We start from the raw sequence: 17,489 nt of genomic DNA on the forward strand, positions 1-17,489 counted from the left end.
GCAAAAATTGACAAAGGGTATCTAATTAAACTTAAGAGCTTCTGTGCCGCAAAATAAACTATCAAGAGAGTAAACAAGCAATCTATAGAATGGTAGAAAATATTTGCAATATTTGCATCTGACAAATGTCTAATATCCAGAATTTATTAGGAACTTAAACCAATGAAGAAGCAAAAAACAACCCCATTAAAAAGCAGGCAAATGACATGAACATACACTTTTCAAAAGAAGACATACATGCAGCCAACAAGCATATGAAAAAATTCTCAGCATCATTAAAAATTAGAGAAATGAAAATCAAAACCACAATGTGACACCATCTCACACCAGTCTGAATGACTACTATTTTAAAAAATCAAAAAAGAACAGATGCTGGCAAGGTTGTGGAGAAAAGGGAATGCTTACACACTGCTGGTGGGAATGTAAATTAGTTCAGCCATTGTGGAAAGCAGATTGGAAATGTCTCAAAGAACTTAAAACACAACTATCATCCTACCCAGCAATCCCATTATGGGGTACATAGGCAAAGGAAAATAAGTAATTCTACCAAAAAGACACATGCATGCGTATGTTCATCACAGCACTATTCACAATAGCAAAGACATTGAATCAACCTAATTGCCATCAGTGGTAAACTGGTTAAAGAAAATGTGGTACATATATACCAGGAAATACTACACAGCCATAAAAAGGAACAAAATCATGTTCTTTGCAGGAACATGGATGGGGCTGGAGGCCATTATCCTAAGCAAACCAAAGCAGGAAAAGAAATCCAAATATCGCATATTCTCACTTATAAGTGGGAACTAAACACTTGGTGCATTTGGACACAAAGAAGGGAACAAGAGACACCAGGGCCTACCTAAGGGTGGAAGGAAGGGAGGAGGATGAGGACCAACAAACTACCTATCAGGTACTATGCTTATTACCTGGGTGATGAGATAATCTGTACACCAAACTTCTGTTACACACAATTTACCTATATAACAAACCTGCACATGCACCCCTGAACCTAAAATAAAAGTTTAAAAAATGATGGTAACTAGTATTGATGAAGGCCATGTCATACAATAATGATAGGAAGTTAAGTTGTTGCATTGCTAAAGAATATTTGTCAGTGGCATTAAGAAGCAATAAAAATATGAATGCCTTTGTCAGGGTATTTTTACAATATTAATTCACAATAACTGAAAAGTTATTTTTAAAAATTATTGTTAGAATATCACATCATCACTAGAACTCATGTTGAAAGAGGATAAGGATATGGAAATTATTTTATTTTATATGTTAATAAATCAACATTGTAACTTCAATTTATTTAAGTAAAATATATTCATAAATGTCTAATATATGGAAAGTTTATCTCTGTATTATTAGATGTGGGCCTTTTGTGTTATTCTGAGTGCTAACATATTTTCCAAATTTTCTGAAGAATGTATTATTTTTGTAATCTGATGGGAGAAAATGCTATTTCCAAATAACAATTGATTATTTGACAATGGTAGGAAGTTCATGAAGAGAGAGATTATATCTGGATTACTCTGTAACATTGGGGAAGCCACTTAACCTTACTGAATCTGTTTCTTTTTTTGTTTCTGAAAAATTAAGGAAATCTATCCACTGATATCACAAAGATTTTCCAAGATGAAACAATATGGTATGTGAAAAAAATTAATTTGAATTTCAGGAAAACAAAAAGATTGCTAATGTTTACCAAATATTGCATGATGAAATACCCAATCATATTACTTAATGAGTTATATTCAGTAAAATAATTTTAAAAGCAAAATTTCAAAATCTATTAAATATTTATTGTAAAAATTTAATATACAATAAGAAATACAGTTACATTTAAGTATGTTTGATACAATTTGGGGCGGTGATCAGCGAAAATAAGCATTTGGTACCAAGGCCGTAAAATGATTTTGCATGGATATGGTTGATCTGTATTTAAAGAAAAACATTTAACTAAGCACTTTCTGAAATCCACATGGATTCGATAGAATGTTTAAAATGTGATAACGTTTAGTTAGGCAAAGTCACAACTAAAGCAGGTGTTATCTTAAAGGTATTATTAAAAATAGCCAAATTCCAAACCATCTAAGGACCACTCATTTGAAAGATCGAGGACATAGAGAACAAGTTTTACTGATTTCTCAAATGTCCCTCAGTAAATTTCCCTTTGAAATTTCTTGGCAGTTCTTATCAATGCTACACTTGATTCATTCTTTTGTTTCACAAATCTTTGTTGAGCTGATATTTGAAATATTACTACATCATAAGCACATGTGCAGAGTTCCTTTTCTTATGGATATTATAGTGTAGAGAGACAAAAAATAACTCAACTAGTAAATATTGGCATAAAATGGAAAAGGTCTTGAAGAAACTGTAAAGGTAAGTAAAAGGGAGAATGAAGCTGTGTGTGTGTGTGTGTGTGTGTGTGTTTTCCAAAACACTTTTTATTGAAAACGATAAAATACAGAAATACGAGATTTTCATTTTAAACTAAAATTATCAATGTCTTCCAGAACATTCCTAGAACTAAGCCATTATTGTCACTATTGAAAAACAAAGCCAAGTTCCAAATCCGAAAGAATCAATGAACTTCCTAGTAAATATTCTTCTCATGGCTCCAGTCCCCACCTTAGTTATTTTTCTAAATTTTACATTTCTACCTTTTCAAGAATGAGTAGTAGTGTTCTTAAGTGATTATACTTATGAGAACTGCACTTTATTCATATTAATTACAAAAAAACCCCAAAAACAAAAACAACATGCACTCTACTCAAATTCAGATAAAATACACATTTGTTCATTAAAGCTCATCTGCTTTAGATAATTTTTTCTCTTCACACATTAACACCGTAAGCCAATGTTTGATCCATACTGCAAAAGCAGTACAAAATGAAAATCCCTGTTAACTCCCTAGGGAAATCCTAAGGTGAAAGCAAAAGCAAAAAACCTATGCTACAAAAGAAAAACAAAAAGCAGAAGCATTTGGACAGTGGAGCCGGCTCTGATGAATAAGTACCACAAGGATGAAGAAAAAAAAATTATTGTACAAATATATGCAAGAAGATAAAGTCCAAAAAAAGAACATAAATCATTAATTATACAACAGAAATAACTATCATATCAGGTAACTCGACTCCTGAAATAAGCTCTAGTTGGATTTTATATTTATTTATTTATTTGTAAGTATATTTTTAAAATTTTACTTTAAGTTCTGGGATAAATGTGCAGAATGTGCAGGTTTGTTACATAGGTATACATGTGCCATGGTTGTTTGCTGCACTTATCAACCCTTCATCTAGGTTTAAACCCTGCATGCATTGGGTATTTGTCTTAATGCTCTCCCTCCCCTTTCACTCCACCCCCCGACAGGCCCCGGTGTTCAACTCCCACTTACGAGTGAGAACATGTGGTGTTTGGTTTTCTTTTCCTGTGTTAGTTTGCTGAGGATGACGGTTTCTAAGTTTATCCATGTGCCTGCAAAGGACATGAACTCATTCTTTTTTATGGCTGCATAGTATTGCATGGTGTATATATGCCACATTTTCTTTATCCAGTCTATAATTAGTGGGCATTTTGGTTGGTTCCAAGTCTTTGCTAGTGTAAATAGTGCTGCAGTAAACATATATGTGCATGTGTCTTTATAGTAGAATAATTTACAATCCTTCGAGTATATCCCCAGTAATGGGTCCAGATCCTTGAGGAATTGCCACACTGTCTTCCACAATGGTTGAACTAATTTACACTCCCACCAACAGTGTTCCTATTTCTCAGCATCCTCACCAGGATCTGTTGTTTCCCGACTTTTTAATGATCACCATTCTAACAGGCATGAGATGGTATCTCATTGTGGTTTTGATTTGCATCTCTCTAATGACCAGCGATGATGAGCTTTCCTTCATATGTTTGTTGGCCGCATAAATGTCTTCTTTTGAGAAGTGTCTGTTCATATCCTTCACCCACTTTTTGATGGGGTTGTTTTTCTTGTAAATTTGTTTGTTTTTTTTTTAGATTCTGGATATTAGACCTTTGTCAGATGGACAGATTCCAAAAATTTTCTCCCATTCTGTAGGTTCCCTGTTCAATCTGATGATAGTTTCTTTTGCTGAGCAGAAACTCTTTAGTTGAATTAGATCCCATTTGTCAATTCTGGCTTTTGTTGCAATTGCTTTTGGTGTTTTATTCATGAAGTCCTTGCCCATGCCTATGTCTTGAATGGTAGTGCCTAGGTTTTCTTTAATCCATCTTGAGTTAATTATTGTATAAGGTATAAGGAAGGGGTCCAGTTTCAGTTTTCTGCATATGGCTAGCCAGTTTTCCCAGCACCATAAATAGGGAATCCTTTCCCCATTGCTTGTTTTTGTCAGGTTTTTGAAGATCAGATGGTAGTAGATGTGTGGTTTTATTTCTGAAACCTCTGTTCTGTTCCGTTGAGCTATATATCTGTTTTGGTACCACTACCATGCTGTTTTGGTTACTGTAGCCTTGTAGTATAGTTTGAAGTCAGGTAGCATTGCCTCCAGCTTTGTTCTTTTTGCTTAGGATTGTCTTGGCTCTACAGGCTCCTTTTTGGGTCCATGTGAAATTTAAAGTAGTTCTTTCCAGTTCTGTGAAGAAAGTCAATGGTAGCTTGATTGGAATATCACTGAATGTATAAATTACTTTGGGCAGTATGGCCATTTTCACAATATTGATTCTTCCTATCCATGAGCATGGAATTTTTTTCCATTTTTTTGTGTCCTCTCTTATTTTCTTGAGCAGTGGTTTGTAGTTCTCCTTGAAAAGTCTTCACATCCCTTGTAAGTTGTATTTCTTGGTATTTTATTTTCTTTATAGCAATTGTGAATGGGAGTTCACTCATGATTTGGCTCTCTGCTTGTCTATTATTGGTGTACAGGAATGCTTGTGATTTTTGTACATTGATTTTGTATCCTGAGAATTGCTGAAGCTGTTTATCAGCTTAAGGAGTTTTTGGGCTGAAACAATGGGGTTTTCTAAATATACAATCATGTCATCTGCAGACAGAGGCAATTTGACTTCCTCTATTCCTATTTGAATACCCTTTATTTCTTTCTTTTGCTTGATTGCTCTTGCCAGAACTTCCAGAGCCTTTGGACTAATGGTGGAGTTTAGGTCATAGGGTCTTAGAGTAAACAGTGAGAAGCCGGAGTGGAATCAGAGTACATAGTGGGGCCAGGCTCAGGCAGGTCGGTGTACCAGGAGATTGGATTACAAGGACTGGGCCTGAGAAAATGAGCACAGGCTGTAGTAATGGATTCAAAAGAAAGGGTCAGATCACAGAGAAGAATTCAATGGAGAAGGGCATGGGGAAAGGCAGAAGCGAGCATGCAGAGATTTGGAACAGGAAAGAGGGCACTCACTGAACTGAAATTTAATTATACAAAATGGTCACACCAACACTTAATTTACCTTTGACTTTAAAATCTAATCACTCCTGCAAGACCCTGGGGACCCATATTTCTTCCACAGATCACTACAACCCTGAGATCAGGAGATACCCTCATGAATCCACTCCACCAGGGCCTTCAGTCAGACAGAGATACGTGGAGTCCTGGCAGAGCTGCCACTCAGACACACGTGAAGTCCTGAAAGCTCTTGATCCCTGGGCATCCTGGCAACAGCCGCTGCAGCTACAACAAAGAGGGAGATCAGCATCTCTTATGCACTCCCAGGAAAGGGGCTGAGTCCAGGGTGCTCAGCAGTCTTGCTTCCATGGCACCTTGCAGGATAAGACCCACTGAACGAGGATTCCAGCCACACACTGTCTGTATACTCCAGCCAGTACCAGCACAGCAACTCCCTGAAATGAAGCTCCCAGAAGGAGGGGTGGGCTACCATTTTTGCTGTTTCCTGGCCTTCACTGCTGCTGCCTTTGGGATCTAAAGAGTCCAAGGGGACTGGGGAGTAGAGCAGATCCGCAGCACAACATGGCCAGACTGTGGAGTAGCGTGAAACAGCCAGACTATTTTATATGGATCCCTGATCCTGTTTCTCCTCACTGGGTAGGACCTCCCAAGAAGGGACTCCTGCCACACCCACCAGGGTTCTCAGGCCAGCAGGAGCTCTGCATCTCCCTTGAGATGGATCTACCAGAAGGAGGGGTGGGCTGTCATCTTTGCTGTTTCACAGTCTTCACAGCTGTTGCCTTTGGTCCCTTGAGAGTCCAAGGTGAGCCTGCCTGCCTGCCTGCCTGCCTGCCTGCCTGCCTTCCTTCCTCCTTCCTTCCTTCCTTCCTTCCTTCCTTCCTTCCTTCTTCCTTTCTTTCTTTCTTCCCCTCTGTGGCCCAGGCTGCAGTCTACTCGGCTCGCTGCTGCCCGCGCCGCGGACTGCCTGGGACTGCCGCCGCGCGCCACCGCTGCCTGCTTTTTCTCCTTTGGCTGCAGGCGCGCGTTCGCCATGTTGGCCACGCTGGTCGCCAGCTCCTGACGCCGAGTGCTCTGCCCGCCTCAGCCTCCCGAGGTACTGGGACTGCAGACGGAGTCTCGCTCACCCGGTGCTCGGTGTTGCCTGGGCTGGAGTGCGGTGGCATGGTCTGGGCTCACGGCAGCCTCTGCCTCCCAGCCGCCTGCCTTGGCCTACCAGGGTGCCGGGATTGCAGCCCCTGCCCGGCCACCGCCCCGTCTGGGAGGTGGGGAGCATCTCTGCCCAGCCGCCCCTCTGCCCGGCCGCCCCATCTGGGAAGTGAGGAGAGCCTCTGCCCGGCCACCCATCGTCTGGGAAGTGAGGTGCGCCTCTGCCCGGCCACCCATCGTCTGGGAAGTGAGGAGCACCTCTGCCCGGCCGCCCCGTCTGGGAAGTGAGGAGCACCTCTGCCCGGCCGCCCCATCTGGGAAGTGAGGAGCGCCTCTGCCCGGCCGCCCCGTCTGGGAAGTGAGGAGCGCCTCTGCCCGGCCGCCCCGTCTGGGAAGTGAGGAGCGCCTCTGCCCGGCCGCCCCGTCTGGGAAGCGAGGAGCGCCTCTACCCGACCACCCACCGTCTGGGAAGTGAGGAGCGCCTCTGCCCGGCCACCCCGTCCGGGAGGAAGTAAGGAGCACCTCTGCCAGGCCGCCCCATCTGGGAAATGAGGAGAGCCTCTGCCCGGCCACCCATCGTCTGGGAAGTGAGGAGCGCCTCTGCCTGGCCACCCATCGTCTAGGAAGTGAGGAGCGCCTCTGCCCGGCCACCTATCGTCTGGGAAGTGAGGAGCGCCTCTGCCCAGCCGCCCCGTCTGGGAAGTGAGGAGCACCTCTGCCCGGCCACCCATCGTCTGGGAAGTGAGGAGCGCCTCTGCCCGGCCGCCCCGTCTGGGAAGTGAGGAGCACCTCTACCCGACCACCCACCGTCTGGGAAGTGAGGAGCGCCTCTGCCTGGCCACCCATCGTCTGGGAAGTGAGGAGCGCCTCTGCCCAGCCGCCCCGTCTGGGAAGTGAGGAGCGCCTCGGCCCGGCCACCCATCGTCTGGGAAGTGAGGAGCGCCTCTGCCCGGCCACCCATCATCTGGGAAGTGAGGGGCGCCTCTGCCCGGCCACCTATCGTCTGGGAAGAAGTGAGGAGCATCTCTGCCTGGCCGCCCCGTCTGGGAAGTGAGGAGCGCCTCTGCCCGGCCACCCCGTGTCTGGGAAGAAGTGAGGAGCACCTCTGCCCGGCCGCTCCGTCTGGGAGGTCTACCACGGAGGCCAGAAGCAATGTGGGGGCTGGACGTGGTGGCTCACGCCTGTGGTCCCGGCACTCCGGGGGGCGAGGCGGGTTGATCACTTCAGGCTAGGAGTTCGAGACCAGTCTGGCCAACTTAGTGAAACATGAAAAATACAACAGACAAACCAACCAACCAACTCAGTGACAACAAAACAGGTCTACCCTGGAGTCATACTCTAATTTTTTCTATTTTCCTCCCTTTCTGATCCTTTATCCCACTTTCTTTTTCTTCCTCTTCCTTCTCCCTCTTCTTTGTCAAATAGAGGATTGAGTTATTATCACTGATCCATATAAAGTCCCTCTCTCATTTATTTTAACTCCCACCCCCCATTTCTATTCCCCGACTTCCCATGTGTAACCTTCCTAATATGTTTGATACGCATCTTTTTGTTTGTATGTATTTTTAGAAAATGTTTATTGTTTTTGTGTGCAAAAAAAATTAATAATAAAAAAAAAAGAATGAAAAAGAGAGTCCAAGGTGAATAGGAACTGGAGTGGATCCCCAGCACAGTGCAGCCATCCTGTGGAAAAGTGGCCAGACTGTTTTTTACATGGGTCTCTTATCTGTTTCTCCTCACTGGATGGGACCTTCCAACCTTGGACTCCAGCCACCCCTGCTGGGTTCTAAGGTGGGCAGAGGCTCTGCATCTCCCTGAGATTGAGCTCCCAGAAGGAGGGGCAGGCAGCTGTCTTTGCCATTTCACAGCCTTCACTTTGCTTCTTCTGGGCTCTGGAGAGTATAAGGGGAAGTGGGGCTGGTGTGGATCCCCAGAACAGCACAGCCACTACCCAGAAAAGTGGCCAGACTGTCCTCCACACAGATCGTGGACCTCATTTCTCATTGGGTGGGGCCTCCTGACCTGGGACTCCAGCGCAACCACCCTGCCCCTGCCTGATCACCTTAATCAGGGGTGGGTCAACACTTCTCTTATGAGGAAATCCCAGACTCAATTCACAACTTCTTCATCATTGCAGCTGCCGTGGTACCACCCTAACTGCCCTCAGGCTAGAGAAGGAACAAAGGGCCTAGTTGCTATGCTGGCACCTCCAGCACCAACCACCACATGGAGAGGACTCCAGTGCCTCCAAACTGGGAGCCCACACCCCCCACTCTCCACCAGGTAGAGCCCCCACTCAGGACCACATAACAGCTGCCCCATCCATGGCTGAGCATACCCACTGGTAGTGGCTTTGAGTTTCTGTGGGGAGAGACTTCCAGAGACAACACTTCTGCCACTATCACAGCAGTGGTTCTGCTCCTACTGCCATTGGTCTGGGTTAAAAATAAAGAGCCTAAGGGCCACAGCAGAGCTTACAGAACACCACAGTCACCATACAGAGAGAAGACCAGTCTCTCTTCCCTGTGAGCCCCCAACCCCCAACTCCTCAACAAGTGGAGCTCCCAGCTCAGGCCAGCAGTATAGGTACCCCACCAGCTGGATGAACACTCCTCGTTGCAGCGGCTCCTTTTCTCTCAAAGGTATAGCTCCCAGGGGCAACTGAAAGCCCTTCTACCACTGCCTCTCTAGTGATATTGCCCCTGATGCCTTTGGACTGGGAAAGTCCCTTATCTATACCTCCAGCAAGCTGCAGTTACCCTAAGAAGAGAAGGCCATTCTGTCTCCCACAGGTCCCAACCACTTACCTGCTCATTATCAAACAGGTCTCCCTTTTTGGCTGGGGCCCACAGCACAGCACCCCATCCTAGGCCAATCACAGTAATTGCTTGCAGCTCCACATCTCCCTGCAGTGGAGCCCCAGGAGAAAAGCAATAGACTCCTGGCCACAACCACTGTTAACATGTCTTCCTCTGCTGCCTCCAAGTTGAGGAGGGAGCATAAACTTTGAGATTACCCCAGAGCTGTGATGTGCAGCCTGCGAGTGCCAAGCTGTGAACTGCAGCCAGCACTCAGGTGGGAGAGGAGCCCACAATTTCAGAGCATTGATGGGAAGAACAGCTGCAACTATGAAAAAATATAGAGGAGTCACGTGACAGAACAAGAGCCTACCTACTGACCATTACACTTAAGTGCCATACAATGGGTTACACTCCAAACCTTACACACCAAAAATACTTTGCTAACTTACTGCCTGTGAAACCAAAGACAAGAAGTCACCTACAAATAAAGACCCTGCACAAAGCCTCAGCCCTCTGCAAAAAGCCAGAAAAGATTTCTACCGACTGTACTCAATCTACACCAAAGACAAAGGAATATCCACAGTGATTAGAAAGAAGCAGTGAAAGAACTCTGGCAACTCAAATGGCCAATGTGTCTTCTGTCCTCCAAACGACAGCACTAGTTCTCCAGAAGGGGTTCTTAACCAGGCTGAAATGCCTGAAATGACAGAAATGGAATTCAGAATATTGATAGGGGTGTAGACTAGAGAGGGAAAATGGCAGATAGGAGGCAAGACTAAATTGCAACTCCCCCTCAGATGGACAGAGCAGCGTGTGCAGACTCACATCATGAACTTGTGCTCCAGAACTACTGCAGGAATGTACCAGCAAATCCTAGAGAATCTACAGACCCTCTGAAGGAAGCAGATTGCTTCTTCAGAACGTGGGAGACAGCCCAAATACTGTGAGTGCCCAAACTGTGAAAGTGGGAAAAGGGGATCATTTGCCCTCGAACACACATTCTCACTGGCGAACCTGAAGGTCTAGATCATGGGAAAAGGATTTGACCTTACCTGGAGCTAAGTCAATTTAGAGAGCTGAGCAAAATAGAGGAGTAGAGGAAGCAGCGAGAAAAGCCCTGTGGGTTTTCTGGGTCCCCAGGGAAGCCATTTCTGATTTGTCACACAGGGGTCTTTGGGAAGGACTGCCAGATGAACTAGGAAAAGACCACAGGGAGAAGGAAACTTCAAGCTGAACTTTGTAACAATTCCAACCATACTCAAAGTCTCCTGGCCAGAACTCACGGGGTGTGAATCCGGTGTGCAGACTCAACAGGCAGGGAGGTGCAAAAGCCCTGCTTGCTTTCTTAGCTGGAGGCTGGTAGCTTGGAGCAATTTCTCAGCCCTGCTTCCCAATGCCTAGAAACAAACTCGGTGCTGTGGTGGTGGGGTTTTCACAATGGGAGTGAGACCAGCTTTTTGGGTTGAATGGGAGCTGGGTGAGGCCTGTAACTGCCAGCTTTTCCTCACTTCCCTGACAACCTGCATGACACAGCAGAGGCAGCCATAGTCCACCTGGGAACATAACTCCATTGGACTGAGAATCAAAGCTCCTCCCCCACAGCAGCCACAGCAAGCCCTGCCCAAGGAGAGTCTGAGCTCAGACATGCCTAACCCTGCCCCCACCTGATGGTCCCTCCCTATCAACCAACCCTGATAGTTGAGGACAAAGGGCATAGTCTCTTGGGAGTTCCAGGACCCTGCCCACCACCTGATCCTCCCTACACTACCACAGCTGATGCCCTCTTGAAAGTGCCACCTCCTGGCAGGACAACCAGCAAAAACTAGTGCATTAAACAATTACAACTAAGGACGCTCATAGAGTCCATTTCACTCCTGTGTTGCCTCCACCACAGCAGGTGCTGGTGTCCACAACTGAGAGACCTGAAGATGGTTCACCTCACAGGATTCTGTGCAGACAACCCCCAGTACCAGCCAGGAGACTGGTAGCCCTACTGAGTGGCTAGATCCAGAGGAGAAATGACAATTACTACAGTTTGGCTCTCAGGAAGCCACATCCCTAGGAGAAGGGGGAGAATGCTAGATCAAGGGAGCACCCTGTGGGACAAAATAATCTGAACAGCAGCCCTCAGCCCCAGATCTTCCCTCTGACATAGCCTCCAAATAAGAAAGAACTAGAAAAACAATTCTGGTAATATGACAAAACAAGGTTCTTTAACAACCCCCCAAAATTACACTAGGTCACCAGCAATGGATCCAAACCAAAAAGGCATTCCTGATTTGCCTGAAAAAGAATTCAGATGGTTGATTATTAAGCTAATCAAGGAGGCACCAGAGAAAGGTGAAGTCCAATTCAATAAAAATTTTTTAAAAATGGTACAAGATATGAGGGGAGAAATTTCAGTGAAATACATAGCATAAATAAAAAAACAATTACAACTTCAGGAAATAAAGGACACACTTAGAGAAATGCAAAATGTACTGGAAAATCTCAGCAATAGAATGGAACAAGGAGAAGAAAGAACATCAGAGCTTGAAGACAGGGTTTTTAAATGAACCCAGTCCAACAAAGACAAAGAAAAAGGAATTTTTTAAAAATGAACAAAGCCTCCAAGAACCCCGAAGAAATTTAATCTCTTAACAGATCAATAACAAGCTCCACAACTGAATCAGTAATAAATAGCCTACTAACAACAACAACAAAAGGCCAGGACAAGACGGATTTACAGCCAAATTCTACCAGATGTACAAAGAAAAGCTGCTACCATTCCAACTGACACTATTCCAAAAAACTGAGGAGGGAGGACTTCTTCCCAACTCACTCCGTTAAGCCAGCATCATCGTGACATCAAAACCTGGCAGATACACACAAACAAAAAAAAATCTTCAGGCCAGTATTCCTTATGGACATAGATGCAGAAATCCTCAACAAAATACTAGCAAACTGTATCCAATAGCACATCAAAAGCTAATTCACCATAACCAAGTAGGCTTTATACCTGGGATGTAAAGTTGGTTCAACATATACAAATGAATTAATATGATTCATCACATAAACAAAAATAAAGACAAAAGCCACATGATTATCTTAATAGATGCAGGAAAGGCTTTCAATAAAATACAACATTCCTTCATGTTAAAAACCCTAAATAAACTAGGCATTGAAGGAACATACTTCAAAATACTAATAGCTATCTATGACAAACCAACAGCCAACATCATATTGCATGGGCCAAAGCTGGAAACATTCCCCTTGAAAACAGGAACAAGATGAATATGAACTGTCTCATTCAACATAGTATTAGAAGTCCTAATCAGATCAATCAGGAAAGAGAAAGAAATAAAAGTTATTCAAATAGGAAGAGAGGAAGTCAAACTACCCCTTTTGGTAGACAACATGATTCTATGTCTAGAAAACACCATAGTCTGCTCCAAAGCCCTGTGAATTCATAAATAACTTCAGCAATGTTTTAGGATAGAAAATCAGTGTACAAAAATCAGTAGCATACACCAACAACATCTAAGTTCAGAGCGAAAACAGGAATGCAGTCCCATTTACATTTGCCACAAAAAGAATAAAATACCTAGGAATACAGCTAACCATGGAGTTGAAATATCTCTACAATGAAAATTAACAAAACACTGCTCAAAGAAATTAGAGATGACACAAAAAATGGAAAAATATTACATGCTCATAAATAGGAAGAATAAATATTGTTAAATTGTCCATAATGCCCAAAGCAATTCATAGATTAAACCCTATTTATTTATATCAAATTACCAATGACATGTTTCACATAACTAGAAAAAACTATTTTAAAATTCATATGGAACCAAAAAAGAGCCCAAATATCCAAAGCAATCCTAAGCAAAAAGAACAAAGCTGGAGGCATCACATCACCCAATTTCAAACTATATTATAAGGCTGCATGGTACTGATACAAAAACAGACACATAGACCAATGGAGCAGAATATAGTCCTGAAATAATGCTACACACCTACAACCATCTGATCTTTGACAAAGTTGACAAAAACAAGCAATGGGGAAAGGACTCCCTATTCAATAAGTGGTGCCAGTATAACTGGCTAGCCATCTGCAGAAGAGTGAAACTGGACCCCTTCCTTACACTGTATAGAAAATCAACTCAAGATAAATTAAAGACTTAAATGTAGAACCTAAAACTATAAAAACCCTGGAAGGTAACCTAGGAAATACCATTCTGGACATAAGACCTGGCAAAGATTTCATGATGAAGGTGCCAAAGGCAATTGCAACAAAAACAAAAATTGACAAATGAGACCTAACTAAAGAGCTTTTGCACCACAAAAGGTGATTATCAATAGAGTGAACAGACAACCTACAGAATGGGAGAAAATATTTGCAAACTATACATCTGACAAAGGTCTAATATCCAGAATCTATAAAGAACCTAGTTTTACAAGCAAAAAACAAACAATCCCATTAAAAAGTGGGCAAAGAACATTTAGAGATACTTTTCAAAAGCAGACATAGATGTGGCCAAAATTTGAAAAAAAAATGCTCGTATTACTGATCATTAGAGAAATTCAAATTAAAACCACAATTGGCTATCATCTCATACCAGTCAGAATGTCTATTACTAAAAAGTCAAAAAATAACAGATGCTGGCAAGATTGTGGAGAAAAAGGAATGCCCATATACTGTTTGTGGGAAGGTACATTAGTTCAACCATTGTAGAAGACATCGTGGCGATTCCTCAAAGACCTAAAAACAGAACTATCATTTGACCCAGCAATCCCATTATTGGCTATATACCCAAAGAGATATAAATTATTCTACCATAAAGACATATGGACATGTATGTTTACTGCAGCACTATTCACAATAGCAAAGACAGGGAACCAACCTAAATCCCCATCAACAACAGACTGGGTAATGAAAATGTGGTACATATACACCATGGAATACTGCGCAACCATAAAAATGAATGAGATCATGTCCTTTGCAGGAATATGGGTGGAGCTGGAGGCCGTTATCTTTAGCAAACTAATGGAGGAAGTTTGCTAAAATAACTCCAACATGTTCTCACTAATAAGTTGGAGCTAAACGAGAACAAATGGTCACAAAAAGGGGAACAACACACACTGGGGCTTACATGGGTGAGGAGGTTGGAAGGAGGGACAGGATCAGGAAAAATAACTATCAGGTGTAGGGAAAAGAAAGAGAGATCTGACTGTTACTGTGTCTATGTAGAAAAGAAAGACATAAGAAACTCCATTTTGATCTGTACCCTGAACAATTGTGTTGCCCTTTGATGCTGTTAATCTGTAACTTTGCCCCAACCTTGAGCTCACAGAAACATGTGTTGTATGGAATCAAGGTTTAAGGGATCTAGGGCTGTGCAGGATGTGCCTTGTTAACAATATGTTTACAGGCAGCGTGCTTGGTAAAAATCATCGCCATTCTCCATTCTCGGCAAACCAGGGGCACAATGCACTGTGGAAAGACACAGGGACCTCTGCCCAGGAAAGCTGGGTATTGTCCAAGGTTTCTCCCCACTGAGATAGCCTGAGATATGGCCTCATGGGACGGGAAAGATCTGACCGTCCCCCAGCCCGACGCCCGTGAAGGGTCTGTGCTGAGGAGGATTAGTAAAAGAGGAGGCCTCTTGCAGTTGAGATAAGAGGAAGGCCTCTGTCTCCTGCCTGCCCCTGGGAACTGAATGTCTCGGTATAAAACCCTATTGTACATTCATTCTATTCTGAGATAGGAGAAAACCGCGTGTGGCTGGAGGCGAGATATGCTGGCAGCAATGCTGCTCTGTTACTCTTTACTACACTGAGATGTTTGGGTGGAGAGAAGCATAAATCTGGCCTACGTGCACATCCAGGCATAATACCTTCCCTTGAACTTATTTGTGACACAGATTCCTTTGCTCACATGTTTTTTCGCTGACCTTCTCCCCACTATCACCCTGTTCTCCTGCCACATTCCCCTTGCTGAGACAGTGAAAATGGTAATCAATAAATACTGAGGAAACTCAGAGACCGGTGCCGGTACCGGTCCTCCGTAGGCTGAGCACCAGGCCCCTGGGCCCACTGTTCTTTCTCTATACTTTGTCTCTGTGTCTTATCTCTTTTCTCAGTCTCTCATCCCACGTGATGAGAAATACCCACAGGTGTGAAGGGGCTGGCCCCCTTCAATCAGGTACTAATGCTTATTATCTGGGTATAAAAATGGCCTATACACCAAACCCCCATGACACGAGTTTGCCTGTATTAACAAACCTGCACATGTACCCCGAAGCTAAAATGAAAGTTAAAAAAATTTTTGTAAATCTAATCACCCACCAACTTCTACCACATGAAACATGACTTTATTATTTCATTTAATCCTTACAACAACAAACAATTCTGAACACACATGGAGGCACACTTTTGAATTTTTTACAGATATCTTACTTCAACATCAGGAATTTGATGGTCATCTTATAAGCATATGTTTTGAATGGCTAGACATCTGCACATAGCCATTTCTTTAGTCTTGATGAGTATTTCTCAAACCTTGTGGTGCATGTGTATTATTGAACAGGGCTATATTTAGGAAACCATATATATTGTGCATTATGGTTGAGTTATGGAAGTTCCAAAGGTAATTGAAACTTATATGCTTTTTCATTTTGCATGTGGACTTTATTACTTAACCACTTCAAGAGTCAGTATTCAAGGAAACATACTGGATATGAAGCAACTGGAAACGTGGAAACCAGTAATGAAGGAACCAGTGATTTAGACAAAACAGGAGGGTGTAGTTTGAGACAGAATACAGGGAGTGGTTTAAACTTAAAGCTTCAAACCAGCACTAAAATAGTGAAGGCTATAAGAATGATGAAGGGACTGACTCCAGAGCTCCAGTTTGGGCAAGAGAATACTTCAGAGGGAGAATATTAGAATATAGAAGTAGAAAGAGCTGTTTAGAGTTGGTCTGCATACCAACTGCACCCTTCCATGTAATTCCTGCTGGTTCTGCAGTTAACTTTCTCTTGCCTGTCTCTTATTAGGGTTTCTATGTACTTATGTATTTTCTCTGTTTTGTGCCCCCCCAGCACCCCAATGTAGAATTTAGCCACTTCACCTCTTTTCACTCCAAAAGAAATACACTCCAAATATTGTGTGACTTTTTTCAGACTTTACTGAAAATTACTTTGAGGGCATCACAAGGAGAGCTAAATACTATCCTGCTAGATTCAACCCCTCTCCTCCCTACACAAACACACATTTCAGTTTTCTCTTTCTCTTTCTCTTTATTTTCTCCTATTTCTTCTCCTCACCAACAACCTCACTCGCCTGTACACGGAAAGGGACTGAACATTCACTAGTCTTAGTGAATGTCAAATACATTTGCAAACAAACTAAGAACTTGATGCCATTCCTTGTTTTTTCGCATACAATAGTCTTTTATTATATTTTACTTTTTATTATACTTTAAGTTTTAGGGTACATGTGCACAATGTGCAGGTTTGTTACATATGTATACATGTGCCATGTTGGTGTGCTACACCCATTAACTCGTCATTTAACATTAGGTATATCTCCTAATGCTATCCCTCCCCCCTCCCCCCACCCTACAATAGGCCCCGGTGTGTGATGTTCCCCTTCCTGTGTCCATTTGTTCTCATTGTTCAATTCCCACCTATGAGTGAGAACATGTGGTGTTTGGTTTTTTGTCCTTGCGATAGTTTGCTGAGAATGATGGTTTCCAGCTTCATCCATGTCCCTACAAAGGACATAAACTCATCATTTTTTATGGCTGCATACTATTCCATGGTGTATATGTGCCACATTTTCTTAATCCAGTCTATCATTCTTGGACATTTGGGTTGGTTCCAAGTCTTTGCTATTGTGAATAGTGCTGCAATAAACGTACATGGTCATGTGTCTTTATAGCAGCATGTTTTATAATCCTTTGAGTACATACCCAGTAATGGGATTGCTGGGTCAAATGGTATTTCTAGTTCTAGATCCCTGAGGAATCGCCACACTGACTTTCAAAATGGTTGAACTAGTTTACAGTCCCACCAACAGTGTAAAATTGTTCCTATTTCTCCACATCCTCTCCAGAACCTGTTGTTTCCTGACTTTTTAATGATCGCCATTCTAACTG

This window comes from Nomascus leucogenys, chromosome X, assembly GCF_006542625.1.
Source record: "Nomascus leucogenys isolate Asia chromosome X, Asia_NLE_v1, whole genome shotgun sequence".
NCBI classification, from domain to species: domain Eukaryota; kingdom Metazoa; phylum Chordata; class Mammalia; order Primates; family Hylobatidae; genus Nomascus; species Nomascus leucogenys.